At 42.9% G+C, this 14,692-nt stretch overlaps 2 non-coding genes and 1 pseudogene across 2 annotated transcripts; all 3 read right to left on the bottom strand.

Annotated features, from left to right (window-relative positions):
- Nucleotides 1-211: 211 nt before the first annotated feature.
- Nucleotides 212-374, bottom strand: LOC140581388 (U2 spliceosomal RNA; annotated as a pseudogene).
- Nucleotides 375-566: 192 nt separating this feature from the next.
- LOC111844370 (U1 spliceosomal RNA) lies at nucleotides 567-730 on the bottom strand. Its single transcript, XR_002838367.1, has one exon. It is a non-coding gene; the product is annotated as a U1 spliceosomal RNA (small nuclear RNA).
- A 3,832-nt stretch (nucleotides 731-4,562) lies between these two features.
- On the bottom strand, nucleotides 4,563-4,753 carry LOC111839888 (U2 spliceosomal RNA). The gene has a single exon (XR_002837210.1). It is a non-coding gene; the product is annotated as a U2 spliceosomal RNA (small nuclear RNA).
- Nucleotides 4,754-14,692: the final 9,939 nt, after the last annotated feature.

Raw genomic sequence — 14,692 nt, 5'->3', positions numbered from 1 at the left:
TGTGCCTGTTTGTTCCTTCGAGAACCCAATATCCCCTTCACATCATCTTAAAACAGGGATGAGCCAAGGAGATCTAAACTATAAAAACCAACTAAGAAATAAAAACACCAGTTCCCCTGGCAGGGCGGCAGACAGGCCACCAGCCACTGCGGGATCCCCAGCCTAATAAAAATGAAAATAAAAGCAGGAATAAAAGGCTAAAAAGGAAGGCACGGGTCGCCCCGTGGCAGCGACAGTCAAGCCACCTACTGGGCATGCATTAGATTTGCCATGCCTTCCTCTAAAAAACCCGACGCAATCCAATGAAAAAAGTGTTTTAAAACTGATAAGAACAGATAATGCACTTGGTCTTGGCCAAAAGGCCGAAAAACGATGCTGTTTAGAACCCTCTTTTTTAAAAATCAGAGAACCTTTAGGATTCTTTTAATTGAATCCTCTGAAATGGTTCTATATAGAACCTTGAGTGCCATATATGTACCAAACTATGGAACCCCACTGCAGTGAGAACTGGGTGAAACAGCACCCCCATGGTGTGACACAATCATATCTCTTGTTATACCAGTGATCAGGGGAGAGCGCGGACGCAGTCCCCCACTACCAGAAATTATGCAGTCGAGATTCCCACATTTGGGGAATTCGCAGGGGTCAGCACAGCCGGAGTGCAATGGTTGAGCCTCGCCCTGGGTGAACCACCTTCTTGATCATGGTATCTCCCCTGCCAGGTAAGTATGAGTTGCTCTCGCCTTCAGATGGCACGCCACTCTACAGCAAGTATGTTTAGTTCGCGGTTTTCCTTTCGTATGGACAGATCTCAGCCTATAGTGATTCTGAACAAGTATTCCTCAAAAGTACTTTTGCTTTGCTGTATCTGCTGCCGTGTGAGCTGTATCGTTTTCATTTTGCATGTTGTCACCCACTTCCGATGTCCCAGAATGCCTTGCACTTCCATAATTTGTGGAACCATCCAATCAAACAGGAAGAGGGCTGTACAATGTTACCAGAAGTAAAAGGCTGAGGGACGTTAGGGCACGGAACACGAAAAAAACGCATTCAACTCTGGCTTGAAAATGTATTAAATTAATATACTTTAATCATACCTTTTTCACAGACTATTAAACGCTGAACACAAGCATGCAGGATGCTTTAGAAAACACATCTGTGGTTAACTGTACACCGCAGTGCAAATGTAGTTTTTGACCCCTTGGATTCAAGCAGCAAATTACTGGAAGCTGCTCCCCCAGCGGTGTGGGTCTGTTTCCCTCCCCCGCCATGCTCTTTGTTCCATCATGCCAGCTCTGCCTTTAAGAGGGTGACAGTTTTCCCTTTTGCTTTAAGCATACATTCCTTTGTATGTGTAAGGTGATCCTTAGTCCAGTGGGTGGTGCTGTCAGTAGCGCTGTTGTCACACCCCTGTGTTAGCCTGTTGCTATCTTAAGTGAGGAACAATAACATTACTGACAGGACAAACACCTGCTGAAACAAAGTTATTTAAATTGTGGCATGAAATGTCAAATGACTGACAGCTGACACAGCTTTATAGACTTAAAACTTAAATGACATCATGCAGTCAAATGCAGCCTCTGGTTTGGACTATGCCTAACTAGGCTTGGACAGAATTGAATTTTTCATACCATCACACTGTCCATACATGATACCGTGGAATATGGTATCTTGATGGAAATTTGAAATGTTGACAGTAAAGTTCACCTATTGGGGGATTGGAGTCCCCACGATAAAAATTGCTGTTGAAATCCAAGCAGTTTCCAAACTCCGCTTTTCAGGTTATGACGAGTTAGTGCATCACCACATTCTTCTGATTCACACATTATTTCTTCACTAACCAACTTGCTGGATAATTTCAGCCATTCTGGTTCTCTGTAATTTATGGAAGTCTGCCCCTAGTGGCAGATCCCTTAATCTACAATGTGACAGAGGCCATTAGGCAAAACAATGTTAGATGACGTAGGATTTTGTTATATTACTTTGTGATATTACTGGCTTTATTATTTCTTGACACAGAAATGCCAGCTTGTGTGGCCGCCAGTAATCAAACTGATGATAGTAATGGTAATTAGGAAAGCACCTAGTCCTCACTCCCAATTGAGACCAAACGGCAAGGGGCTATCCTATGCAAATTACCTAACAAAGACTGAGCAGTCAGGCTGTCACAAGGTAAGATGATCAACGAAGAGTTGTTCATCGCCACTGTCCTGTTCTTGACCTTTCATCTTGTGGTTCCAGCCCGGCTGTGATCAAACATGGTCTATTGTCTTGGGCCCTGTTCACACCTGGTATTAACATGCGTCCTCGGTGATCTGATCACAAGTGGACAGCGCCAATTACAGGCGTGAATGCACCCAAAAAACGCATTGAAAGTGCATCAAGATCCAATCACACAAACCACATTCGGAGGTGGTCTGGGATGCATATGGCCACATTCTTATAGCAGTGTGAAAGCGAATGTATCCTGGGCCGCATTGACGGACCGCCTACTCATGTGGGCGCAAGTACGTATGCATTGGACGGGCATATGGCTTATATCAGAACGTATGTCTGTGCAGAATGGGCCACCGTGTAGTAAACTACATTGTCAATAGCGTCGCATCATCTTTCCTAAAACACCAAAAAAAATTGGTTTGAATCTACTGGCAAGTTGGTTCAGTATCAGACTGTCGTGATCCATTCGCATGGAAATATGTTCAAAGTGTGCATCATTGTTTCGCGCAAATTTGGAAAATCGTGTAAGTGACCTGCACCAGGTCCCAGAGAACCATAATCAGTGTTTCCCCTACCATTATATTAGGGGGACATCCCTCCCGCCCCCCCTTGAAGGTCAAGTTAATTTTATTTAATTTTACTTTCTATATAGCGCCAGAACAGAAATCATTTTAGGTTATCCAATCCTATAGAACAGGTCCATACATTGTCCTTTGATCAAACAAACTAAATAACCTTACGTTATTTCTTATTTACACAACAGCTTGTCATTTTTGTCTCTACACGGTCTCGCATTTTACAATTCTCCTCTGTTCTTTGTATCGCGCATGGCAGAGTTCCTCCCCGATGACAGGTGAGCACACTCCCACCAGCGGACAGAGAGCGTGCGTCAGAAAATGTGGTGTCAACCACCTGAAAAGCAGACAAAAATATCTGCGTCTTTTTAAACGCTCCCAGGCCTTAATTGTCATAAAAAGAAATGTTGATGTTTAGTTCAGTTGTTATATTGACTGCTGTCATTAAAAGAAACACATGAACACCATGAATCCTGTTAGTGTCATCCTGCCCCCCCAGCTGTAAACCAAGGGGAAACACTGATAATCATTTTCATTTAAGTTTAAATCACACCTCTATAAGTTTAAGTGAAATTTGTGTTAAGTCTTTGCTTTAAAAATACCTCGATATTACAACAAAATCCACATTTTGAACTCTGAAAAATTTCAATAATATGCTGCCCTAGTGCATGCTTTGTTAATCTCTTGACAGGCCATTCAGATGTTGTATCTGTTCCTCAGATCAAATCACAATAAAGTTTGGCTCTCTTCATGTGTCCCTGAATCCATTATAACTTTAATATGTTTCACTTAGATTCGGAAAACAGTGATAAACTAACTTTTCTTTCGAGACGGCAGTTGCATTGTCAGAGGCAGTATATTGGCATAACCAAACCAACAAGGAAAGCATTTGCAAATCCTGCCTCAAAGTGGCCCAGTTGGTTTAGCACGTTAGGCACTGGTACTTGACCAGAAGTAATTGTAAAAGGGAAATGACCAAAAATATGGTATCTGCTGCAGTGGAGGAGCACCTCAGGTGTATCTGCAGTCTGTCCAAAACAGCAGAGGTCACAACCCCTAGGGTGTGGGATACTAGTCCATTACAAGGCACACAGACAGCAGAGGCAGAAAATACCATTCCCAGGACATGAGATTCTCTCCTGTAGCTTGGAGACCGCTGCTGAATTCTAGCAATGCCAACTGGCCCTGATGCTGATTTCACCGTACCGGACTATTTCTGCTGCAGGCCCCTGCACACACTTTTCTGACAACGAGGTCATGCTTGCGCGTTACACTTCTTTGTTTTCACGAAGATCACTGCAGCCATCTTGTGGCTGAATTGTGGAATTGCATGTAATGTCAGACAAACCATCAAACCCTCTTACTGAACTTTTAAGAAACCGTATCACTTGCATCTTTAATTACATTAGACATCAGAACAGGAAACGGCACTTTACAAACCAGAATGTTAAGTGCCGCATAAAACGAAACAATTGTAAACAAAACTTCACACAAATTCAACAGAAAACTACAAAACTACTCACATTCAAAACTAAGTCTAAAAGGTTATACGGTTTAACACACAATATAAATCACTAACAAGAAATACAAAACTCACTCATTCACAATAAAAGCAAACACTTAAAACATTAAAATTAAGCACACTGTCCCTGCTGTAAAGTCCCCAGTTAAACAGAGCTGTAGTCAATCACTACAAACAAGCAGCACAGCAAGCAGCAAACACACATTCCTCCTTCCACAATCTACTTTTCAACCACAAGTTTCCCCGGTAGGGGGTGCACCGTTCCTGGAGATACTGCAATACCAGGTCGATGCGTGGAGTGGACGGAGCAAGCCCCTATTCCATCTCCCTGTTCCAAAAATCAATTTAATATATGGTCCCCAGATAGGGGACGTATCAGATATTAAACTGATAAGAACAGATACTACACTTGATCTTAGCCAAAAGGCCGAGAAGCGATACCCGTCGCCTCTCGAATAGACTCAGATGAACGTCCGACAAAAAAAGCCCCTTGACGGGAGTGTTGTGTACCAGCATTACGGAGTGACAGAAACACCAAACCCAGCTCCAAATGCGCTCGTTTACACAAAACTCAAATATTCAAATAGACAAGCCGGCCTTATCGAAAAGGCACCCCGATCCGGAGCACGCGTATCCCAGAATGCAACGCGGTTTCATAAGCACTCTCTCACTCTAGCCACCAAACGTCATCATTTGGCAGCTAACTCCGAATACTCCGCAACCTTAAACGCTCTTAAAGCTGTTTTTAGCTTATCCAGTGGCTGTCCCTACGTAGACACGTAACATACACGTAAATGCGTGTGCAGGCTTGTCTCGAATTTAAATCTCACGCCAGCCAGTAGACCAAGGTTGACAACCCTGTCTATGGGATAGAAAGCTGGCCGCTGCCTTGCCTTGAAATATTGCTACTGCGTCTCTTTGGCGAACAGGAGAACGAGGCTGTGGCTGCAATGTGACAGACCTCGCCGAGGGTGAGGATCTGCGCCCCGTGAAAGTTATCAACTCTATGACCTTCAGTTCCCGCTGTCCCTCTCCGTTCACTGCAGAGAAAAACACACTTCTTCCCACTGCGTGGGGATTTCCTCACAGTGCCGGAGGTGGCCGACCGCCGCAGCCAAACTCACTACATGCACGCGCAGGACCGCCGACTCTCGCGCCTTCGCCGGCACGCAGGCTGCTCGAGCGACTGTCACGCTCACTCTATGCAGACGCGCGTATTGCTAATGCCGATCGATTACGTGGCCCTTTCACATTCATCATCTCACAGTTTACCTGCAAGGGCGAAGGTTTGCTTTCAACGTTGGTAGGCACCTAATCAGCCCAATGACCCTGGAAACACACGACATTACAACCGTCCATACCCAAATCTACGCCCTTCTACTTCGGATAACTACCCGTGCAACAGAAGGAAACGTTCAACTGGTGCTTCTTCAAAACACCCCAAAAACGTTACACACTTCCACATGTTAACCCAATGAATCGAGCTTCTGTTAGACCACGCTACAGGCCGGTAGCTGGCCACCAAACACACCTAGAAGACGACGCAGATACGGTTAATAAACCGCTATCTATCCAAATGCATGTTTGTTTGTTTTTTACATCATTACAAATAAACACGCAGTTTGTCAACTTACAACCGCTCTAACAATATGGCCGAAGGACGACACGTTTCACTCTCCCGGTATCTAATCGCCACGGGGCCAACGGAAAGATGCCTGCTGTCGAACTGATATTTTTATTGCTAAAATGCACCTTGTGACCATGAGAGTTAACATTTAAAATTTAAAAAACACAACACCAGTCCAGCTGCTCACCTAAGATCTTTGTCAGGAATGTGCAGATTTATAGCGAGTCACTTTCGCGGTCGGCGTCGCACGAGGCCCACAGGCTGCGCTTCGCCGACAAGGCCGCTATCGTTTGTTTGCACCAATTAGCTTCTAATTTAATTGCCAAGCTAAAAGTAGGAAACACTTGCGACTTTTAGTTTTTCCATACAGCTATAATTTCCAAACAAACTTATCTGGCTACCGAACCGTTTGGTTTGGGAAATTCATTTGACTTAGGCCTATTATCCATTTTCCACCCCTTCCCACTTTTAACCATTTCTTTTTTATTTGTCTTTATTTAATTGCCTAGGGAGTAATCAGATTTACATTTCGCTGCTAGTTGTATCTCTGTAACCGTGCATGTGACATATAAATCTTGGGTGAGGTTCCAGTACATTTGGTTTGCGCAGTTTGTCATTCTGTGGATTTCAAGTTTGCATCCTATCAAGAAATGCAACAAGAAACAGCTCGACGACACATTTTTTTATCGCTTGAAGAAAACATCTCAACGAACAAAAAGGCTCCTAAAATCTTACCTCTCTCGAAATGGCCATGCAGACACCGGCGCGCACCCGACAGCGTCCGCGGTCCAGTGTAACCTTCTGGCACCTGTGGGCGTTTCGCATTTCAGCGTGACTGACTGAGGCGATCAGAAGACATGGACTCATCCAACTGCTGTTCGCCAAATTAATCGATCTTACAAAAGACACAAATGAGTCTAAAGCAGTCTGAAACCGTTTTTTGCTAAATATCCTACCGAGGACTAGTTTTTTCTTTATTTATCTTAAATGCATAAGTTTTTGTTTACACATAGTTTTTCTTTTTACGGTACAAAGGTGTTGTGTGTATATGAATGGAATATGTTTTGTATGTGTTTATGTAATGTTTGGACCTTTAGTCTGCTAAATACAATAAATATAGTTTCTTCTGTCAACTGCGCTGAATGTCAGTAGACGGTTATGTTTGGAATTTTAAAAACTTAAATCAATTTAATTACAAACAGTTAAGCTAAGCTGAGGGGCCTGCACGAGCAATCGGCTGCGGCCTCCTTGTTTTGGGCCAGGGCTTTGGAAAGGGAGGAGAATGAAAAATGTACAGCCGTCGCTGGGGTGGGCTACGCGATTTACTATCGATTTATCAAGGTAGCGATTATTAAAATCATGCCGGTTAAGCAAACATGTTGCTACCAAGCTAAATAAACAGTTATAGTGAATAAAACATAGCTAAGTATAAATTAATAATGTAGTAGAACATGTCGCTTATACTGTCAACCTAAATGTAAACTTTTAAAATAATTTTAATTAGGCCTACACATCTTTTTAAAACATTCGTAAACGTATCGTTTCAGTATCGGTTCAGCACTTTTAAAGTGAATACATGAATTTAAGAAAGCGAAAGGACCGAATAAAACCAAATAAGATTACAAGAATTACAATTAAAAAATGTAAAACATACACATGGTTGCAATACAGTCATTTGGAAAAATATTTGTTTTATTGTGATTCACAATTTTTCAACAATATGTCACCCAGGATTTTTCACTGCACACCCAGTAAAGCCAAATTAAATCCAGCCAGGATGAAGCACACTTTCATTTGCGCAGAATCCGCTCCGGCTGTGATGAAAGCACTGGAGAAATAATCTGATGGGCTTTTTTGTAGCGGAGATTTCTCATTGTGAGAGACAGAAAATAATTCTGAAAGGTGTATGGATCAGTTTTGAATGTCAGATTCATCATGAGTAAGTCTGTAATGTATCGTTATTTATTTAATGCGCTGACAATTGTAAGATTTCTGTAAGATGCTAGGTGTAAGTTTATTGTAGGTCTAAAGTTTAAACAGGTAAGGTCACGCTGGGTAGCATGTAGCAACGTAGCGACACGACGAAGCACCTCGGTAGCCCCGGTTGGCAATCCCCCCCATCGGGCCGACATGCAATCCATTTCAACCAAAGTGTCCATCTATCTGCTGCAGCCAGGTGTTATGTGGGCGTCCCCTTGGCCTGGTCCAGCCACTCGGGTCCTCAGCAGTGAAGATCCTTGTTAAAGTGGGGATTCTGTTTACTGATGACAAGCGCGTTCACGCGGCATTCATTCACTTATTTCTCGCAAGGGACGTACGCAAATAATTAACGTACGCTAATGAATGTTTGCAAAATATGACAAGCATATGCATCCACTTGTAAATACCATGTATTATGAATATAATAATATATGTAATATTTACTATGAATATAAAATTTAATCTCTTATGAAAGTAACCTTCAGTTTCTGCATGAGTATTTACCATTTTATTTCACTTTTCCAAAATTGATAAATCTGCATTCACCACACATCCGCAAGGGTTTTTAAGAAAAAAATTAACTCTTTATATCCTGGGCCAGCAATAAGTAATAGAGATTTAAAAGATTATGGATAGGTTGAAATTAAAGCCGTAGAACAAAGTATTTAAGGATGTTTTCACACTTGGTCCGTTTCGGCCTTTAAAGCGAACTCATATGGATTAGTCAGCATTTGGCGTATTAGTGAACACGCCAAACAAACTCAAACCCCTTTGAAACGAACCGAACTGAGACGACATCGGGAGGTAGTCTCAGTCCGGTTCGCTTTTAGTTCGCGTCACGGTTCGTTTAATTTGTGCATTATGAACACAAAGCGGTCCTGGCTTGCTTCGACAATTTTTACCCTTTAGCTTTGCCGTAGTCCGATCACGTGGTACAGTCCCGGGAAACAAGCAAAAATAATGGCTCCAAGCTTGGGACACGGAATAGTTTGGTCAGCGGAGGAGACTACGGTGTTTCTTGACATTTGGAACGAAGAAAACATAAAACGTCAACTATCTACAACTGAAGTGAAAACTACCCGGAATCAAAAGCAGTAAAGGTCTGAGAGCTCCATATGAACAGAAAATTGACTGAGGCCCCATCTGAGCTGAAGTAAACCAGAAAGAGAACTGAGTCCCCTTTCAAATGAACTCGCATTGTGATCACAAAATGAACTGAGTTCCCTTTCTGTTGGTCCACTTTTGGGACCACTTCTAGAGGTCTGAGTTTGGTTCCTTTAAAGAGGACTATATGTGAAAATTACGTTTTAATTTGGAGGTAAATAACTGCCTACTGTGCGATTGGCTAATAGAAACGACTGACCATCTGTTTTACAATTATACATAGTTGGATGTATTTCATTGGCTGGGAGAGAGTTCCTTGAACGTGGAATTTCCTTCTCTCATGGTTATTCGATATGGTTATTTATTACAAGACAAAAATATTGAGTTTTTGGTCAATAACGTTGTTACTATGGTAGTTTTTTGCACATAAATGTAAATTTACGAAACCGTCCCTAAATACTAATGCTTAATGATTTCAGGGCTAGACATAAGGATTTAGGAGGGCACAGCCACTTTGGCCTTGGCTATTCATATTTTTTCTAGGGCACAAGGCCATTAAGCCTGGGCACAAGGCCAAAATTACTGTAATTACCAAGTTTAGACAACCTACGCAATACGACCTTCGATTTGAGACAGAATATATATATATATATATATATCTATATATATATATATATAGATATACATATATATATATATATATATATATATATATATAGATATATATAGCTTTATTTCAAAAAACAAAATCCAATAATAAAGGAGCCGTCAATATTTTTGTATTTGTTTGCTCAGAACACCCGTATTCTTTTAGTGTACATGACGATTGACTTGACGTTCGTTTTTTGCACACTGCACGCTACCAGTCCTACAGTATATCCTCCCAGCAGAGCTTGGTACTTCTCTGAGTCAAATCTGCTCTGCCTCGGCAAATGTTTTTTTACAACACTATCTGACACTTACCTGAACAAAGTAGATAATTTGCAACATTTTGCGGCAGTAGCCGCGAGTTCAGCTTGCTTTCTTTTACGTTCTCGATCTTTGCGAGGCATGGTGACAGCATAAGCAGCAGACGACAACTACACGATGATTACCGAAGAGGACACCTATCTGTTATTCGGAAACCGTCGGATGGCTTTTCCAATCAAAAACGTAACCCCCGATGATGCACCATTGTCATTGCTGTGGCTCCATAGTAGGCTGGACGATACATACCGTACCAGCCAATCATGCGACGAACACATGATCGTATTAGTCCAGAATTCATTGCGGTTCATTCAGTAGTTGGGAATTACGAGATGTGCGGGTCGACCTCGTTTCTCGTATCGAAGGTTGGGTTCGGGTTCAGTACAGATGCATCGATTGTTGACGAGGTAAAGTGGACCGTGTCGTGCGCAAGTCTTTTGTGTAATGAACGTTACTTTCGGTAAAAAGGGGGCATACGGCCAGACAAACATTAAAGGCAGGCCAATCTTGGCCGTAAGGTGCTTCAATTTTGAGGAGGTGTGCGGCCAATTTTGAAAGGCACGACGGCCATTGGCCGCGGTGCCGCGGCTTATGTCTAGCCCTGTGATTTATCTTGGCATATGAAATGAAACTTGAAAAAGCAAGAGAACCACTGCTCAGAATTTAGTAATTGCTTTTTATCAAATAGAATGAAATGAATAGAGTGAAAACATGCTAAAACTTCATTCTCCAATATATGTTTGTACACAAATGTCATAAGCTGAGTGAAGTCATGGTCCATGGTTAATGACATGCAGCTGAACATACAGAATAAAATGTCATTTAATTTTCATTGGCCATCACTCAATTATGACACCAAAAGTGAATTTTGTTTTTATATGATCTCTCCAGCTTTGCATGTTATCTCCTCTGGCTGTTCATGTAAAAATAGCAAAAAGTAAAAAATAAAAAATGTTATCAGTTTCTCAGTTCCAGGTTCATCTCTTCATCATCTTTCTACGTTTTGTCTCAGAGGTTACTCTCCCACACAGTCTGTCTGTCTGTCTGTTTCAAAATCTATGTTTGCAGACCCAGTGACCATCGTCCCTGCATTCGGCAACAGAGTTCCTTGGCTAGAAAAATCAGAAACAATCTTCTTTTGCCTTTCCACCCTGTACACGCCTTGTACAGAGCGTAGGCATTCACCGCCACCAGGTCCAGCATGTTGTAAAATACAGCTACTGGCCACTTGCGTGTTGCTGTTCGTACTGAATACATGCGCGCCATTCTAAACACTGACGTGGAGAATTCCTCTCCCTGTGCAGTGTCCTTTGCCGATGGAGGAAGTTCATGGCAAATTTTATTCACCGTGCCCTGTAGAGTGAAGCAGTCTGTGTGACAGTGAGAGTGAGGTGAAGAAATTGTCTGTTGTGACATTTCTCCCGTCGTCCAGAAATGGCTCCATCTGCTAGCCTCTCCCCCTTCTGACGACTGGGGTCCTTTCCCAAGTAAGGAAACGTTTTAGACATATTTGGTCTCCAAATCCCGACAACGATCTTTGGTCGGGAACAGCTGTTCGTCTATGGTCATGTGTTCTCCTGGAGTGAAACTGTCAGCACAGTTCTAAGTGAAGCGTGTCCATATATATAAATATATGTACAACACTGTGGATATACACTCACCTAAAGGATTATTAGGAACACCTGTTCAATTTCTCATTAATGCAATTATCTAATCAACCAATCACATGGCAGTTGCTTCAATGCATTTAGGGGTGTGGTCCTGGTCAAGACAATCTCCTGAACTCCAAACTGAATGTCAGAATGGGAAAGAAAGGTGATTTAAGCAATTTTGAGCGTGGCATGGTTGTTGGTGCCAGACGGGCCGGTCTGAGTATTTCACAATCTGCTCAGTTACTGGGATTTTCACGCACAACCATTTCTAGGGTTTACAAAGAATGGTGTGCAAAGGGAAAAACATTCAGTATGCGGCAGTCCTGTGGGCGAAAATGCCTTGTTGATGCTAGAGGTCAGAGGAGAATGGGCCGACTGATTCAAGCTGATAGAAGAGCAACTTTGACTGAAATAACCACTCGTTACAACTGAGGTATGCAGCAAAGCATTTGTGAAGCCACAACACGCACAACCTTGAGGCGGATGGGCTACAACAGCAGAAGACCCCACCGGGTACCACTCATCTCCACTACAAATAGGAAAAAGAGGCTACAATTTGCACAAGCTCACCAAAATTGGACAGTTGAAGACTGGAAAAATGTTGCCTGGTCTGATGAGTCTCGATTTCTGTTGAGACATTCAGAATTTGGCGTAAACAGAATGAGAACATGGATCCATCATGCCTTGTTACCACTGTGCAGGCTGGTGGTGGTGGTGTAATGGTGTGGGGGATGTTTTTTTGGCACACTTTAGGCCCCTTAGTGCCAACTGGGCATCGTTTAAATGCCACGGCCTACCTGAGCATTGTTTCTGACCATGTCCATCCCTTTATGATCACCATGTACCCATCCTCTGATGGCTACTTCCAGCAGGATAATGCACCATGTCACAAAGCTCGAATCATTTCAAATTGGTTTCTTGAACATGACAATGAGTTCACTGTACTAAAATGGCCCCCACAGTCACCAGATCTCAACCCAATAGAGCATCTTTGGGATGTGGTGGAACAGGAGCTTCGTGCCCTGGATGTGCATCCCACAAATCTCCATCAGCTGCAAGATGCTATCCTATCAATATGGGCCAACATTTCTAAAGAATGCTTTCAGCACCTTGTTGAATCAATGCTACGTAGAATTAAGGCAGTTCTGAAGGCGAAAGGGGGTCAAACACCGTATTAGTATGGTGTTCCTAATAATCCTTTAGGTGAGTGTATATACTGTATATGGACAGGCATGCAATGGAGCGACAGGCATTGACAAGGGATGGCAGCTTAGCTACCATTCTCCTGTCATTCACAACCTCCACCGGGTCCAGTGGGCATCCTAGAATAGAGCTGGCCTTCCGGATCAGCCTGTTCAGTCTCTTTCTGTCCCCGGCAGAGATTCTGCTGCCCCGGCAGATCACACTGTAAAAGATGGCTGATGCCACTACAGAGTCAAAAAAGGTCCTTAGGAGCGGCCCCTGCACTCCAAAAGACCTAAGCCTCCGCAGCAGGTACAGCCTGCTCTGACCTTTTTTGTAGAGTGCATTTGTGTTATGAGTCCAGTACAGTTTATTGTTCAGATAAACGCCAAGGTACCATTGGCAGTGGCTAAAGGGGCTGGATGTGTGCTGGATGCCGTGGTTGGGGGGGAGAGGAGCAGTGAGCAGAGAGTGTGGAAGCAGTGGAGGTGTGAAGTGTCTGAGGTGGAACAGAGGTGGGGGTGGGGGTGTCTTCTCAGGCTTCACAGGTAAATGGTGTGTTTGCACAACAAAAGCAAGAGAACAATGACGCTGAAGGGGTCCGCAGAGGTGTTAGCTCTACGGATTTTACGCAAATTTGCATAGGTTTAGGGTTCCTAGTGTCAAAAGTTTACATTTAGGTTGACAGTATAAGCGACATGTTCTACTACATTATTAATTTATACTTAGCTATGTTTTATTCACTATAACTGTTTATTTAGCTTGGTAGCAACATGTTTGCTTAACCGGCATGATTTTAATAATCGCTACCTTGATAAATCGATAGTAAATCGCGTAGCCCACCCCAGCGACGGCTGTACATTTTTCATTCTCCTCCCTTTCCAAAGCCCTGGCCCAAAACAAGGAGGCCGCAGCCGATTGCTCGTGCAGGCCCCTCAGCTTAGCTTAACTGTTTGTAATTAAATTGATTTAAGTTTTTAAAATTCCAAACATAACCGTCTACTGACATTCAGCGCAGTTGACAGAAGAAACTATATTTATTGTATTTAGCAGACTAAAGGTCCAAACATTACATAAACACATACAAAACATATTCCATTCATATACACACAACACCTTTGTACCGTAAAAAGAAAAACTATGTGTAAACAAAAACTTATGCATTTAAGATAAATAAAGAAAAGCCACAACACGCACAACCTTGAGGCGGATGGGCTACAACAGCAGAAGACCCCACCGGGTACCACTCATCTCCACTACAAATAGGAAAAAGAGGCTACAATTTGCACAAGCTCACCAAAATTGGACAGTTGAAGACTGGAAAAATGTTGCCTGGTCTGATGAGTCTCGATTTCTGTTGAGACATTCAGAATTTGGCGTAAACAGAATGAGAACATGGATCCATCATGCCTTGTTACCACTGTGCAGGCTGGTGGTGGTGGTGTAATGGTGTGGGGGATGTTTTTTTGGCACACTTTAGGCCCCTTAGTGCCAACTGGGCATCGTTTAAATGCCACGGCCTACCTGAGCATTGTTTCTGACCATGTCCATCCCTTTATGATCACCATGTACCCATCCTCTGATGGCTACTTCCAGCAGGATAATGCACCATGTCACAAAGCTCGAATCATTTCAAATTGGTTTCTTGAACATGACAATGAGTTCACTGTACTAAAATGGCCCCCACAGTCACCAGATCTCAACCCAATAGAGCATCTTTGGGATGTGGTGGAACAGGAGCTTCGTGCCCTGGATGTGCATCCCACAAATCTCCATCAGCTGCAAGATGCTATCCTATCAATATGGGCCAACATTTCTAAAGAATGCTTTCAGCACCTTGTTGAATCAATGCTACGTAGAATTAAGG

The sequence above is a fragment of the Paramormyrops kingsleyae genome, chromosome 20, assembly GCF_048594095.1.
Source record: "Paramormyrops kingsleyae isolate MSU_618 chromosome 20, PKINGS_0.4, whole genome shotgun sequence".
NCBI classification, from domain to species: domain Eukaryota; kingdom Metazoa; phylum Chordata; class Actinopteri; order Osteoglossiformes; family Mormyridae; genus Paramormyrops; species Paramormyrops kingsleyae.
This window is presented reverse-complemented; position numbering and strand designations above follow the sequence as displayed.